Source organism: Giraffa tippelskirchi, chromosome 3 (genome assembly GCF_054371585.1).
Source record: "Giraffa tippelskirchi isolate mGirTip1 chromosome 3, T2T-mGirTip1v1.2.pri, whole genome shotgun sequence".
NCBI classification, from domain to species: Eukaryota; Metazoa; Chordata; class Mammalia; order Artiodactyla; family Giraffidae; genus Giraffa; species Giraffa tippelskirchi.
In genome coordinates this window covers 27,778,714-27,794,570 of record NC_137277.1, presented here as the reverse complement: position 1 = coordinate 27,794,570, position 15,857 = coordinate 27,778,714, and the positions used below count along the sequence as shown (strand labels likewise).

The 15,857-nt window shown below is 50.3% G+C and overlaps 1 protein-coding gene across 1 annotated transcript in view; it reads right to left on the bottom strand.

Moving 5' to 3' along the window:
- Positions 1–14,291, bottom strand: part of LOC145543088 (uncharacterized) — a 35,949-nt gene extending 21,658 nt beyond the window's left edge. Inside the window, exon 1 of the mRNA XM_081583484.1 lies at positions 14,135–14,291. The gene's annotated coding sequence lies outside the window, so the exon portion shown is untranslated. The remainder of the gene's footprint in view (positions 1–14,134) is intronic.
- Between the last annotated feature and the right edge of the window lie 1,566 nt (positions 14,292–15,857).

The window sequence follows — 15,857 nt, the reverse complement described above, 5'->3', positions numbered from 1 at the left end:
ATCTCCATCCCCCACGTGTTAGTTGAGCTCTGTGAGGTTCAGATGAACAATCAGAGATAAGTAAGCATCAAGACAAAACCTGGGGTTGTAATGAAGGCACTGCCCCCTGGTCAGGTCAGATGCTATCAACCAAGCAAGTGACCAGTGTTCAGAACTGAAGTGCAGAGGACGGATAATCTGTGAACTTGCCAATTGCCCTTCCAGACTGAGGAACAACAGTGCCTTCAGGCCCCTGCCTGACTCAAGTGCCCCTGAGCCACTGAGGACAACCCCACCTTCATCGGTTGTACCTGCTTTGGCCCAGCTGGTCTGTCTCCCCCATTCTTGTTTCCTGTTGGGCTCCTCAGGCTGACTTTCAGCCTCTCACGTCCCATTAGGAAAGCAACGACCCCATGTGACCAGCTCCATTCTCCTCTCCTCTTTGTCCCCAGCCTGTACCCCTCTGCCCTCTGCACACTTAGCCAATGGCCCTTGGTGCTCAGGATGATAAGACCAGAAGTCTCCATTCACACACAATGAGATGCCATTGGCTTTGACCCCAGAGACTCTCTAGTCACTTCCCAGGCTACCTTGTCTCCCTCCAAAGTGGGAAAAAGTCAAGGGTGCCCCTCAGGACTTCATCTCACATCCCACCTCCCCAAACCCCCTTGCAATCACCTGGCCTTTCCCACCCCTGCCTCATTTTGCCTTGTCCAAGTCTTACCCCATCCATAGTTTTGGCTAAAATTGCTCCATCTAGGGCATTTCCCTGGGGGTCCAGTGAGTGGTTAAGAATCCACCTTCCAATGCAGGGGATGCGGGTTCAATCCCTGGTCAGGGAACTAGGATCCCACATGCCGTGGAGCGACCAAGTCCATATGCCACAACTACTGAGCCCATGCTCTGGAGTCCACATGCTGCAACTGAAGAGAAGCCCACACACAGCAGCTAATACCCGACACAGGCAAATAAATAAATACATAATTGTTTTTTGTTTTTTAAAGCTGCTCCATCTGGGATGACCTTGAAGGAAGCAAAAGCAGGTTCTCCTAGGCTTTGGGGAAACATCGGCCTAGCATCAACAGGACCCCAGGGACCACCAAACCCATGAGCAGAACTAGAAGTTCTCCCTGGAATGACCACTCACAATCTCCTAGACTGTGGGGACCCAAGGACCCACAAGGCTGTTTAGCCCTGGGGAGTCTGGTCCCAGGTCTGCCCTCACTCATTGGTGACCCCAGAGATGTCCTCTCAGCCCCAAGCTCATTCTATACAACATATACACCTTGTCTAGCAGGACAGCCAGACCAGAGCCAGACTGCCTTGGCTCAAATCCCACCTCCACCTCTTACTAGCTATGCCACCCTGGCCAAGGCACTTCACCTCTCTGTGCCTCACCTGTGACACGCAGACATCACAGGACCTTTCACATGGTTGTTGTGAAGACTGGGCTTCCCTGGTGGCTCAGACAGTAAAGAATCCACCTGCAATGCAGGAGATCCAGGTTCCATACCTGTGTCAGGAAGAGCCACTGGAGGAGGGCATGGCTACCCACTCCAGTACTCTTGCTTGGAGAATCCCATGGACAGAGGAGCCTGGCAGGCTACAGTCCATGGGGTCACAAAGTGTCAGATAGGACTGAGCAACTAAGCATATTATGAAGATTAAATGAATTAACATCTGTAAAGCTCTTAGAACAGTGCCTGGCACACAGAAAGCTCCAGGTCATTGGAGCTTACAAGAAGTGTCATTCTTCTTCTTTCTGAAAAAAAAAAATTATGTGTTTGGCTGTTCTGGGTCTTAGTTGCAGCACACAGGATCTTCAACCTTTGTTGTGGCATGCGGGATCTAGTTCCCTGACCAGGGATTAAACCCGCACCCCCTGCATTGGGAGCTCCAAGTCTCAGCCACTGACCACCAGGGAAGTCCCATAAGTGTTATTCTTAAGCATTTGCTATGTCCCAGGTGCTGTGCTGGGTGCTGGGACACGCTCTCACAACCTCAAGTTTGTGAGGGACCCTGGCTGGACCCAGAAGCACTGCAGACTCTCTCCAGACCCCAAGGGGTAGGGGAAGGAGAAGGCTTTGAACAAGCCCAGCTCCTGGGGGAACCATCAGTAGCTGCTCAGGGACCGGATCAGATCTCCTAACACCATCAGGGTAAAAACCTGACCTCAGCCAGGCTCCTCCTGCCTGTAGTGGGAGGCCTGGGGCGGGGAGGGGCAGGTGGAAGCTCTCAGGAGCTCGCTGGAGAAGGTAGCGCAGAGGGAGAGCATTTCCCATCACTGGGGGTGCCTGGCTCTGTTCTTCCAACCCCCAACCCCATCCTTGTTTCTGCTTGAGAGGGTCTGATGGTTCCAGAGGAGGCCACCCCCAGGATGTGGGTGAGTGAGCAGGTAGGTGGCACAGGACAAGACTGGCGGTTCCCAGGGCGCTGGGTAAGGCCAACCTGTCTGGACCCTTAGCTGGAGGGACCAGGAGGTGTGCCTGGTACCCGGGCCCGTGCCAACTGCAGGCAGTTACCTGGGAACCAGGAAAGCCTTGCCCTGCCTGGAGCATTGGCCTTGACCCTGCAAAACCCTATTAGATCCTCCTGATAACAGGTTTCCGATGCAGGGCCATTTGCATGGTAAGTGGGCCTTTTGTGCTTTCATCTCAAATATCTCAGCCCACCTCTCCTGCCCCGCTAAACACACACACACACACACACACACACACACACTCCCCACCCTAACCCGCGCTCTCCACTCCCCACCTCTTCCCAGAAGGGGAGAGTTAGTGAGGGCAGTGTCTGGCCCAGGAAGAGGGCACACAGCTCCAGGCAGTCCTTTTTCAGAGCAGTGTTGGGGGGGGGACCCTCAACACCCCTGGCTCCTCTCTCCTCCCATCATCTGAGGGGCCCCAAGGTCTATGCTCCTGAGAAGCACCTCCCTCCCTCCATTCTTCACATTCCTCTCTCCTTGACAAGACTCACTGTCACCTCATACCTCCTCCAAGAAGATGTCCTTAGTGAGGAGCCTTAATGGCAAATTTGGCAGGTACTGTTTCCCACCTTTATTCCAAGTCCTTCTCCCCACTCCTTTCACTCACTCATTTATTTAAATTTCAATATTGAGCATCAGCTTCAGGCCAAAGAAAACCAAAAGCCACCAGACTGCTCACTACATCCCTGTCTGGGTCCCAGCCTTCCTTCCCTCCCCAGCTCTCTGCCTCAGAACCTCGAGGACTGAATCAGTACACCTCCCCCCGCCCCACCCTGGAGCCCACCCCAGAGCCTCGTCCCCCAGCCCACCCTTGGCTCAGAGAGAAAAGAGCCTGACCCAGCTGTGGGCTTTGTCTCTCCAAGAACCGCTCCACTTGCTGTTTTCCAGGGGCTGCCTGCGGAGGATGGCATCATGGACTATGTCCTCAGGAGCTAAGTGGGCAGCAAGCAGCCCGCCCAACCAGCTTGTTTTGCATCTCAACAATCTCGGGTATTTAGAGCGTGGCTGGTGCAACATCTGTGGAGGAAATGCTTCCCGCTTCCTCCTCCTGTCTCCCTCCCACTCCACTCAGGCTCGGGCTGGAAATGAGGAGGGGGTCTTTGTCCCTGGCATGTACTGTACAGATCAGGTGGCATGGTGGCTATGGAGGGGTGGCCTCCCCACCCCCCACAAGTCTGGGGTGATAAACATCTCCCCCAGTTCCCTGGCCGTGTCCAAATGTACATCATTTGAATCAGTACATTCTAGGACTGGGGAAAGCCTTCAGGATCACCCAGTCCAGAAGTTTTGTCCTAATGCCTCCTGGAAGCTACCCCAGAACCTTCTGAGGGCAGGCAGGAGGGCCAGAAGTTTGCCAAGTAGGCAGGTCTCTGTTTTGACTTCTCTGGTGCCCTGGAGGTTCATCTAAGGGTTTTTTTTTTTGTCTCAGATGACTCTGAGTTAATGGCAGGCCTGGGTCTGCACCCCGGTTCTCCTGATTGCTTCTATCAAGACTGATGGTTTCTGCTTTCCATTTTAATGTAATATTTCAGGGAAACAGAATCAGCCATCATCATAGTAAATGCCCAGGGTGATAGGAACACAAGATGGCTAGGATTGAAGGAATGGAAGCCTGGTCAGGTCTCCTCCTTGGGCCCCCTGGGCAGTTAAAGGGAGAGAAGGACCCTGGTCTAAAACTGAGTTTCTTTTCAGCCAAGAGTCAGAAATAAAGCTTAGAGAAGTGGGCTGCCAATTCATACTAAAGTGTGAGAATCTGATATAATAAGGCTAATGCCTGAGAATGCACTTTGCTAGACAAGGGAAGCTGAAAGGAGAGAGTCTGGGATCATGAAGAGAAGAGAGAAAGGGGAACCCTGGGGTGAGGAAGGGTAGGGGAAGGGAAAGAGGGGCTGGAAGGCTTAAGATAAACTCTCCCAACTTCTTGGGTTCACAGGCCCAGCCCTGAGCCAGCGGAGGAGTATTAATAGTTTGGAGGACACAGTGTGCCAACGGCAGAGGAAAGCAAGTAGTCGTTGAGGCTGTATCATCATGGGGCAAGTTACACCCCCACCAGCTCTGCCCCAACCATGGGACTCGGCTCATGGGCTGGGTGACTTGTGCCAAGTTTTTTTAACCCTGGTAAGCTGACCAACTAACCAGCTTGGCAGGCTCTTGGGTGGTCACCCTCCTCAATGAGGACAGGCAGGCTCAGGCGGGGCTGTGGGCCCTGAGGGCTTGGCCCCTGGTGAATGCCCCACGTGCGACCACCTGTGATGAGGACAATTCCATTGTTTGCAGATGCTCCAGGAGGAGATGTCCCAGGCTGCAGGTGCCATGCAGCTTCCATTCGTCTGCTGGGAGGACCCAGGGATGGCCCACGCCCCTCCACACCCCTCCCCTCTAAAGATGGCAGGAACTTCCACCTCTTCAAGAAACCCCTCCCTGAATAGGCCTGGTGAGGGCCAGAGTGGTCAGGACAGCCCCGGGGGATGGATGGAGTTATAAGGGGCTTCCTTGGGAAGAGAGCAGGGTCTTCCAGAGCAGGACCAGAGCAAGTTCCCACCTTGGACTGTCCTGGATGCAGAGCCAACCAGGGCTGTAGCAAAGGGCCCCTCCTCTCAGGCCAGGCTCTTCCTTGTCCTCCTGCCTTGGCTAAAGTAATCCAACCTCCATGCCTTTCTTCATGATATAACCACTACCTAGGTTGCCTTTCCCAGTCCAAAAAGCCCTCATGGATCCCCAGGACTCTTATAACCACAGCCTGTTTCAACACTTGACTCAAAAATGCAGGGAATGGGAAAGGTGATCCTGAGGCCTCATCCAGCTCTAGGCTAAGATGCTTGTCTGCCTCTTCCAGAAGTCCCCTTACTTGCCAGCCCCATCCCACTCTAACCATCCAATTTCTCTGACTTCTCCCAGTTTTTTGGGATTATAGCACCATTAGTTCTGCATGGTTCACACTTTTTTTTCCTTCTTCCTCAGGGCTGTAGAGAAAGTCTCTCCAAGTAGCCTGTAACCCCCTTGGCAGAGGTCCTGGTTTCTCATCCCTGGACCTTCCCCAGCCCAACACCTGCTGACTGCATACATCCCTCAGATGTTAATGACAAGCAGAAAGTACAGGTCCAGGCTCTTCCTCAGCTTCTTCCCAGCCCTCCAGGCCCAAATCACTGGCCTCCCTGCTGTCTCAGTCCCAGGCTGCAGGGGTCACCGAGTGACCCCCAATCCCACCACCAAATCTTCCCAAGCTCAAGCCCTGCTCTGAAAGGGCATGGCCCCGGAAGGGCGTGGCTCCGGATGGGCGTGGCTCCAGGAGGGCGGGGCTCTGAAGGAGCTGGCCTCTGGCTACACCCTCCCCTGCCATCAGACTGGGATCTGGAGTGCGCTCTCACCAGTACCAGATCTCTGGGCAGTCTGGCCTCAGTCAGTCAGACCCCGACTCCTCCGACCAGCTCAGCCCCTATGAGGACAGGGAGAACCAGGCTACTTCCCTCTGAACCTGTTTCTGGGGACAAGCTGTGCTTGGTCAGCCAGAGCCTCTTTTGATATGCAGTGAGAACTTGGCCCAGGTCTTTCATTAAAGCTCAACGTGCACCTCCTCTCATGATGATGTTCTGGAAGTTTACTGCAGGTTCATGGAATTTCTCCCATGATTCAGGACTCCAGAAAGCTCGGACAACTACAGTTTTTTTTGGTATGGTTCTGGTGAACTCATGTGGCCGCAAGACTTGACCTAAACCAAAGTGAGAATACTTATGGTCTTTATCTCAATGCGTAGATGTTTTTCTGCAAAAATAATCCTGTCTGATTACTGGGTGCTGCCCTCCACCTTGCTAAGGATGTTATGTGATACATGGTATACATATTATCTTTAATATAAAAATAATATAATACACATCTGCCCTCAAAGGGATGGTCACTATGGGGAAAGCGGAACTTCTCTGCTCTTACCCTTAAACTAGACTCTTTGGAATTTCCAGGACTGACTGAATATGGTGGTTTGATTTTCTCTTGGCTCCTTGAAAGTCTCCCAGTCAGAGAGTCTGGGCCTGAAATGTCTGGCCCCCACCCCAGCTCATCTCTGCTGCCTCCAGGATTCCCACGGAAGGTCAGGTGTGGCTGACTTCCAGAGTCTGATGGGGTCTCGCCGCTTTGCTTCCTGTTCTGGTCCAGACAGAGGCCAGGTCATGGCCAGGCAGCATGTGCTGAGAGGGCCATGCAGAAATAGCCAACAGACAGGGCAGAGGGGGAGGTTTAGGGGGCAAGGAAGGGTCAGCAGAAAGGAAAGGAGACTGCCTACCCTGACCCCTACTATGGACCAGGAGGCTATGCTAAGGATTGTGGGGGGAGCTGACCAACAACGGAGTCCCAAGACTTCTGCTTAAAGGGTGCTATGTATGAATCTGAGACATGAGCACATGAAAAATTAGGTAACATACCTAGAGTTGAAGACATGTGGTGCCAAAGATACCATGACATATGCCAAGTGAAAGAGGCTACAGAGTGGAGGACTCAGAGGGTCAGAGCTGCCCAGGTCTCAGCTGGGCATCAGCAGGAGAGAGGGATGAAGAAGTTAGCTCTGGATTCTAACAGACTAGAATTCAAGTCTAGGTGCTGCCAGTCAGTAGCTCTGTGACTTTGGGCAAGGCACTTGGCCTGTCTGAGCTTTTCCCCCCTATTCACCTCTAAAGGAAGAGAATTCCACCATCACCTACCTCCTGGAATGTCATTTGGTTAAATGAGATTATGCACATAAACAGCATAGGAAGGATTCAAATTATACGATGACTGGGATGAAAGAGGAAGAGAGGAAGCAACAAATGTCAAAAAGATGCTCCTCCACGTGGGCTTCTCTAAGACAGACCACTAGATTTCTTGGACTCCATATATGAGGATAGCATTTCAGCACTTTTATATACACAAAACCCTCATAACAACCCTATGAGGTAAGGATTAGCCATTTTATAGATGGGAAAACTGAGGTCAGAGCAGCTAACTGACTTGCCCTGGCTCACCGTTAATAAGTGGTTGGCGGGAGGATTTGCACTCTATCCGTGTGACTCCAAGTCTAGTGCTCCTTACACTATAGCAGGGCCTTGGGCTGTGTCCCATCCTGCTTAGGCTGATACCAAAGTGAGGGTAACCCTTACAGCACCTGGCCCACCTCCTCCTGAGCCCAACTTCTACCTGAGCACACAAGCCTATAGGCACTGGGACCTCTCTTCCTTAGGAGTTTCCAGCCCAGGAGTCCCTCCCCACCCCTTTCCTCTGTTTCTCTCCATCAGCCTCAGAAACTTTACCACCATCCATGGAGGAGGCTGGTTTGACCTCAACTCTAAAGCCCAGCTTCTCAAGGGTTAGAGTTGAGCTTGTCTCTAGTCTAAATTCCTTTCCCAAATTCAATGATTCTTATCAGTGATGTGTGGCTTGCAGTCTACCACCCTAAAGCAGTAAAATGTCTTCCTTTCTTCTCTCTGCCCTGTTTTTCTCAGGACCCAGTCAATTCCTAGCACTGTTCCAAAAAAATCCAAATACATAAAAAACTTAGGAATCATTTCTTAAATGTTTGTAAGACCTGTACACTGAAAATTACAAAACATTGCTGAAAGAAATTTTAAAAGCCCCCCTAAGAGAGATATGACCAGTTTATAAACCAATAGATTCAATATTGTCAGAAGGCAAATTGACTTATAGATTCAGTGCAATCCCAAGCAAAATCCTAGCAGGCCTTCCTACAGATATCAATAAGTCGATACCAGAATTTATGTGGAAACATAAAGGATCTAGAATGGCCAAAACAATCTTGAAAAAGAAGGACAGAATGTATAGTACTTGGTTTCAAGACTTACCACACAGCTACAGTAATCAAGACTGTGGTACTGGCCGAAAGATAAGCTTTGTTGTTGTTGTTCAGTGGCAAAGTCATGTCTGACTCTTTGCAACCCTATGGACTGGAGCAGGCCAGGCTTCCCTGTCCTCCACTATCTCCTGGAGTTTCCTCAAGTTCATGTCCATAAGTTACCGAATAGAATAGAGAGTCCAGAAATAAGCCCTCATATATTGGGTCAATTGATTTGCAATAAAAATGACGATAAAGAAAGGATCACCTTTTTGACAAATGGTGCTGTAACGAGTTGATATCTACGCGGAAAACAGTAAACTTCAATTCTTACCTCACACTATCCATATAAGTTAACCCCCCAAAAATCATAGACCTAAGTGTTAAGTGCTAAAACTGTGAAGTTTCTAGAAGAAAACATAGGACAAAATCTTTGCAACCTCTAATGGACAGAAATTTCTTGAATGAGAGAAACAAAAAGCACAAACCATACAAGAAAAAGTTCAAAAATTGTACTTCATCGCAATTAAAAACTTCTGTTCTGGGATTTCCCTGGTGGTCCAGTGGTTAAAACCCTGTGCTCCCAATGTAGGGGGCACAGGTTCAGCCACTAGTCAGGGAAGATCCCACATGCTGCATGGTGTGGCCAAAAAATAAGTAAATAAAATTCCTCTGTCTAGAAAGAGTTTTTAAAAAAACTTTGTTCTTTGCAAGGTAACAATAGGAAAAACGAAGAGGCAAGCTACAGACAGGGATAAAATATTGCCAATAATTTCTGATAAAGGACTTAAATCCAAAATATGTAAAGAACTCTTACAACTCAATAATAAGAAGACAATTCAATGAAAAGGATATTCAAATGACAAATGTACACATAAAAAAATGTTCAGCACCGTATTCATCAGTGGAAAAATGCAAATTAAAATCTCAATGAGACACTAATGCATACCCACTAAAATGGCCAAAATTAAGACTGACAGCAGAAAAGAATATGGAGCAACTAAAACTCTCATACATTACTGTGTGAAGTGGTACAAACACTTTGGAATACTATTCAACCATTTCTTATAAAGTTAAACATATATATACCATATGATCCAGAAATCCAGTCCTAGATACATATCCAAGAGAAATAAAAACATCTGTCCACTAAAAGGGATGTACGTGAATGTTTGTTTGGAAGAGCCCCAAACTGGAAACAATCCACATGTCCATCAACTGGTGAATGAATAAACAAATTGTGGTACATCCAAACAATAGGATACTACTCAGCAAGAAAAAAAGGAAAGTGCTACTGATACATTCCACCATGTGGATAATCTCAAAAACATTATTTTGCACAAAAGAATTCAGACTCAAAAGGCTATATACCCTATGATTCCATTTATATGAAATTCTACAATGGGCAAAACTATCTCAAGTGACAGAAAGCAGGGAAGTGGTGACCTGGGGCTGGTGGGGGAGTGTTGACTGCAAACGAACACGAGGAGTCCTTTGAGATGATGGTGCAGTTCCATATAGTAATTGAGGTGGTGCTTACACGGAGGCATACATTCATTAAAACCCAAATCAAGCACTTAGAATGTATGCATTTCATTGTGTGTGATGTTGGTTTTGAGAAAAAAAATTAAGGTTGTATCTTGCTTCTTCGCAATGATGACACCTCTACAACCCAAGAAGATAATGAGAATACCAGGAGCCACCAAGAGTGAGCCCATACTGAGCACTTAGTACGTGCCAGGCACCCTGTCAGGCCCTTTCATTCATTGTCTCAAGCCTCACACCTTTAAGCCTTTAGGATGGGAATTATCATCACCCAAAGCTCAGAAAGGTGAAGACATGTACCTGAGGTCACACAGCTGGCAAGAGGCAAAGATCAGTGATCAGTGTTAGTTGCTCAGTCATGTTCGACTCTTTTTCACTCCGTGGACTATAGCCACCCAGGATCCTCTGTCCATAGGATTCTCCAGGCAAGAATACTGGAGGGGGTTGCCATTCCCTTCTCCAAGGGATCTTCCTGAGCCAGGAATCGAACCCAGGTCTCCTGCACTGCAAGTGGATTCTTTACCATCTGAGCTACTACTTAAGATTGCGCTTTCCTAAACCTATCTATACTATCCTTAGACAGGAAAGAAACACAAACAGTGCGGAGGCCACACATATACAAAGCACCAGCAGAGTCAACTACAGTTTTAACAATTGCATCCACGTTAACTATTTCTGGGCACAAAATCCATGACTTAAAGACTGAATTGGATGACAAGGCTTATCGTATTCTCAGCTCACCACATAATACAGTGAGTATTCATTTATAAAACACCGCAGAAGTTAATATTTTCAGAATTCCCAAGCCAACTGAGCCAAAACATGAACTCTTGAGCAATCCTAGACTTCCAAGCCAGAGCTGTCTGGTTAGGGAACCTTAGGCCCTCCAGATGCTAAAGACCTTGGAGGCAAGTGACTTGACCATGGACAGCACAGAGAGTGGTCCGAGTTAGGACGAACCTTTCTACCTCCCATCCCACTGTCATCATGCCAACTATGGGAGCCTACCTGATACCTGAGCAGAGTTCATAGCATCCTATCTCACTGTTGAGGACAGAGGAGAATGTTGGGGCCCCACCCAACCCACAACAGCCAAGAGTGTCTAACAGAGTTAACCAAGTAGGAGAGGGGGGCAACCCTCTAGCCACTTCACCCTCCGCAGCTCCTTGGCAGCTGTGGCTCTCCTGGATGACCACATGGTATTAGCTCTGGTAGCTAATGCTCTCTGTCAGACGAAGAGCCCAGACTGGCAGCAGGATGTGATTTCTATGCTGCCTCTCCCACTAGCTTGCTGTGTGACACAGAGTGAGTCATTGAAACTTTCTCACCCTCTGTTTCCTTTTGAAAACTATTTACATCCATCCTGTATATCTCAAGAATGGGTCTGAGGATCAGATGACAGAGGGGCTGAATAAGAAGATTATTTGTAAACTGTAATACTAATGGTACTAATACTATCAGCATCACCAGAATTAGGTGCTAGACTCATGGAAAAACACCAGAAGCAGTTGCTGGATCACTGACTTGGGGATGATGGTCCCTTCATCTGAAAAACAGGAATAATACATGACCTGCTTGAAGCAGGGAGTTAGACCAGAGAAACTTTGGGGTCACTTCCAACTCTTAAGTCTGATTCTATGATTTAAAAAACCCCAAGAAGATTGGCCTTACCTGTTCTCCTGATGTTTGAATTTTATTTTATCAGGATGACAAAACACTTGATCTTATAGTCAGAAATGAGATTTCAAATGCAGAGAAGGGACATCCTTCTAGAGAAGGGAGAAGCACCTCTTATTCTTACTACAGTGTGAATGACTGATACAGATTCCTTCCAGAGAGCAAATTCAAATAGTAGGATGGAAAACCTGGCCTGACTGAGTCATAACAGGGCTTCCTCAGGGAGAATTTAGGCTCATTCCTGTCCGTTCTCTCAGACCAAACACATAACAGCATGAAGCCCCAGTTTTATCTTAATCTCTGAGAATGTGTCCTCCTCCCCAGACTGGGGTGATGGTGGCTTGAGTGCATTCTGCCAGCTGTGTCCAGTGGCGCTCACAACTTGGAAGAGGGGCTCACATTCATATGATCCATCTCAGCCCCAATTCATGCTCGATCTATGATTTCCCTTTTCATTTCCAAGACTGCCCTGTTGCTTACAGCCCTCAAATTCTAACCCTGGGCACTGCCACAAACTCCTTTCCCTTCCAACCACACCAGCCTGGGTGGTCTCAGCTTCCTAGAGCCCCTCTCCTCCCATCTCACCCGGCCCTTGCCCCATCTTTAACCCTTGAGCCCAAGCAAACAAAAGGATTGTGAAAATGAGCTTATATCCAAGAGGCTGCAGGTATCATTTGCCCACCACTCCACTCCATTCCAGCTCAGAAACCCCTGTCAGAATTGAAATATCAAGACACTCTACCTCATCTCCTTAATAATTAGTAGCATTAATTGTGCATTTACTATATGCTATACCCTGTTCAGGCTTCCCTGGTGGCAAAGGAATCTGCCTGCAACGCAGGAGACCCTGGGTCAGGGTCTAAACAACCACAAAGACCTTGTTCTAAGTGCTTTATGTGTATAACACACGATGTACTGTTGTTTAGTCGCTAAGTTGTGTCCGACTGCTTTGTGACTCTATGGACTATGACCCGCCAGGCTCCTCTGTCTGTGGATTTACCAAGCAAGAATACTGGAGTGGGTTGCCACTGAGCCCCCAGGGAAGCCCCACTCACATGATACTCATATGAAATAAGCACTATTCTCCTCATTTTACAGATAAGAAACTGAGGTACAGAGAGGTTAAGTGATTTAGCCAAACTCACACAGTTAGCAAGTAGATGGATTGGGGATTGAACCCACAGACTGTGCCTGACCATTTTATCCTGCCTGCTGAGGCAGCAACAGTGCCTTTCCAAGCCTGAAATCATTGGGAAACAACATGAATGTACGCTGCTCTTGACAGAGAGCAGATAGAGGAGCTCAGTCACACCAAGTTCAGCCCCTTCTTTGTACAAAAGAGGACACTGAGGCCAGAGACTAAGCGGTCTTCCCAGCAAGCTGAGCCCAGAGCCGTAGGGTCTGGGCTGACATCACTCCCACCCTACCCCCTATATGTTTCAAGAGAGGCTATTGCCCACAGCCAAGGCATGTTTTAACCAGGGGTCATGACCTGGAAATTAGCCCACAGCCCTATTCCTGTGCGGGACCTCTCAGACCTTCTCTGACCCTTATTTGCTCCTCCCTGCCAGGTCCATAAGAGCAGTCTCTGGCAGGTCACTTGCTTGGTGGTTTATGTTTCTTAGGTTTTGCTGGCTTGCTTGCTTTTGCCTTTGCTTGGGTCAGACTGTAAGCCTCACCTTGATTTGGGTGAGGATCACAAAAAGTGCCATGATTTAAAGAAACACACTGTATATATTTAGAGCAGGCTTTGAGGGGAGGTCAGGAAAGTCCCTTCACACCCACGACCCCGACTCCTATACCAAATCCTTGCAATTCAGGTTCAGAGAAGGAGGGTCAGTTACCCTGTAACTTGCTCTCCAAACACTGCCCGGCCCCACCCTTTCTCTTCCCAGAGTCACCCTCAACTCGGAGCTTCCTTTTCCAATCCTGTACACCATCTCCCCCTTACTCTCTTCGTCATTCTCCTGAGAATTCACCCGACGCCAGGTCTGAGATTTGGTTGGGTTTCCCCCACAGACGGCTCCCTCCTCCTCTCCCCACGGTCCGACGAAAGTTCCTCCATCCCTTTTGGATCAGCGCGATCCCCTCCCCCGACCTCGGTAACAACCCACTCCACCCATCCAGCCAGCCCTCCGGGTCTCAGCTCCGCAGGTCTAAGGCAGAAGGTGTGAAGGGAGCCCCAGGCAAGGATTGGTGGCTGGACAGAGCCCAGGATGGGGACGGACAGGGCACAAGTGAGGATCGGAGAGGACGTCCGAGCGTGGGAGGGACTCCTTGGACGGGCAGGGGCAGGGCGCGCCGGGGCGCACAGGCACCAGGTCCGAGACGCCTGCAGAGTCCCGGAGCTTGAGCCGGGATCCGAGACCAGGCTTAGTGGGCGGGATGAGGTCTCGGACAGGACTGGGTGAGAAAAGCGGAGGTGAAGGGGACCAGAGTTCGGACGCTGGAAGGTGCGATCCGGACGCAATCCGGGAAGCCAGAGGAGTTCTGGGCACTAACTCCCAACCCCGAGATGGGGTTGGGTACTAAGGTCTGAGTTCGAGATCTCGCTGGGGCCAGCGGAAGGGAAAAGTTGGCTTTGCTGCAGCGGGAGGAGGGGGAGGCAGGCGGGCCGGGGCGCGGCGGGCACTGACCCGAAGTAGGCGGCGGCGGCGGCGGCGGCGGCGGCGGCGGGCAGCGCCAGCAGGCAGAGCGCGGCCAGGGCCAGCGCGGGCGGGGGGCGCATGATGCCGGCGGCGCGGAGCCCAGTCGCATCTCCTCGCGCCGCGCAGCGCTCGCAGCGCCGCCACCAGCCGCCCGCGGGGCTTGAAACCCAAGCGGGGCGGAGCGGGGAGTGGGGGAGGGAGCGGCGCTGGAGGCACCCACCCCCGAGCGGCGAGCCCCCCGCCTCATTGGCCCTGCCGACTTTCCCCGCCCCTCTGAGGGTGGGGCCACCTCTCCAGGTCCGCCCCCACCCCGCCTCTCGGCCCCCTGCCCACCCTCCCCAGGTGAGCGCTCACCTGATGTAGTGCGGGTCGGGGGACTGGGCGGCTGAAGGCCCCGGGGATTGGAGAGGCAAGGATGGGGGTACGATGCGGGGACCAGGGAGCTTTTGCCTCTCCGGGCGGGGTGGAGGTACCCGCAGGATACCCTCCCCCAAGGAACAAGGGGTCGGGGCGTAAAAGGAGAGAGGCGCCTGGAGCCTGGGAAGTCGTGTCTCATCCACTCTCCAGCCGGGTCGGGTCGGTGCGGGTCCCTCTGGCCCAGCTCCGTGACACTGAAGGAGGGCCGGCTGTGGACACAGGAAAAATGCTAAGGGTGTCCTCGGACGGGGGTTCCCATGGTCAGCGTGGAAGCGGGGTGAGGGAGCCCAGTTTCTAAACTAGAGACTGTCGGGGAGGAGGCCTCACTGAGCATTAGTTGATGTTCATGGAACAAAAATCCAGGTTCTCTGGTCAGTGGGGCAGGCAGAGCCTGGGACGGGGTGGGGAAGGAACTTACTTTCCAAAGTGCATAGACCCCAGAACTTCTGTCAGACAGAATGAATATGTTCAGTTTGGGGCCATATAGCTCTGCCTTGCTTATTCTTTTCTTTTTTTTTTTTTTTAAGTCTAATCCCAATTCCTGCAGTGAAAATGCAGTGACCAAGGCAATAGGTGGCTCCCAGCTGGGAGGGAGACACACAACAAATCACCCCATCAATGTTTAATATGTTTTTGAGAGTATTGAATACTGGGTCAAATCGAGCAAAACAAAACATAACTCACACTGAATGTCAAGATCTGAATGTAAAGTTTCCAAAAAATCAACCATGTATGCAGAACATCAGGTGACAGCGACCTTGGCTTTGTGGACACAAAGGCTCTGGGAGACTGGGGGAAGATGGGAGCTGCCATGTTAACAGAGGAAGCCCCAGCTATAGTGAGCCTCTCTGAGCTCAGTTTTCCTGTCCAATAAGGGTAGCGGTTAACCAACAATCTTTAACAACTCTGCCAGCGATATCACATCTCACGGTTCTGTGTATTGAGGCATATAGTCCAGTGTGGTGGGCAGAGACCTGAATTCAAATCATGGAAATTATAAACCTCAGATATGAAATGGGGACGATAATAAATAGCTCTCAGGATTTTTGTGCAAATAAGAGTGATGCCATGGGAATTCCCTGAAGGCCCAGTGATTAGGATTTCCCACTTTGACTGCCAAGAGCGCAGCTTCAATCCCTGGTGGGGGAACTAAGATTCTGCAAGCAGCGTGGCGTGGCCAAAAAAGCAAAATAAAAAAAATGATGCCAAATGCCTAACAGGTGCTGGCACTCAAATCAGGGGTTGTTAAAACTGCAGACAGGGGTGTGCTGCTTTGCCGGGTGGGTGGGAATCG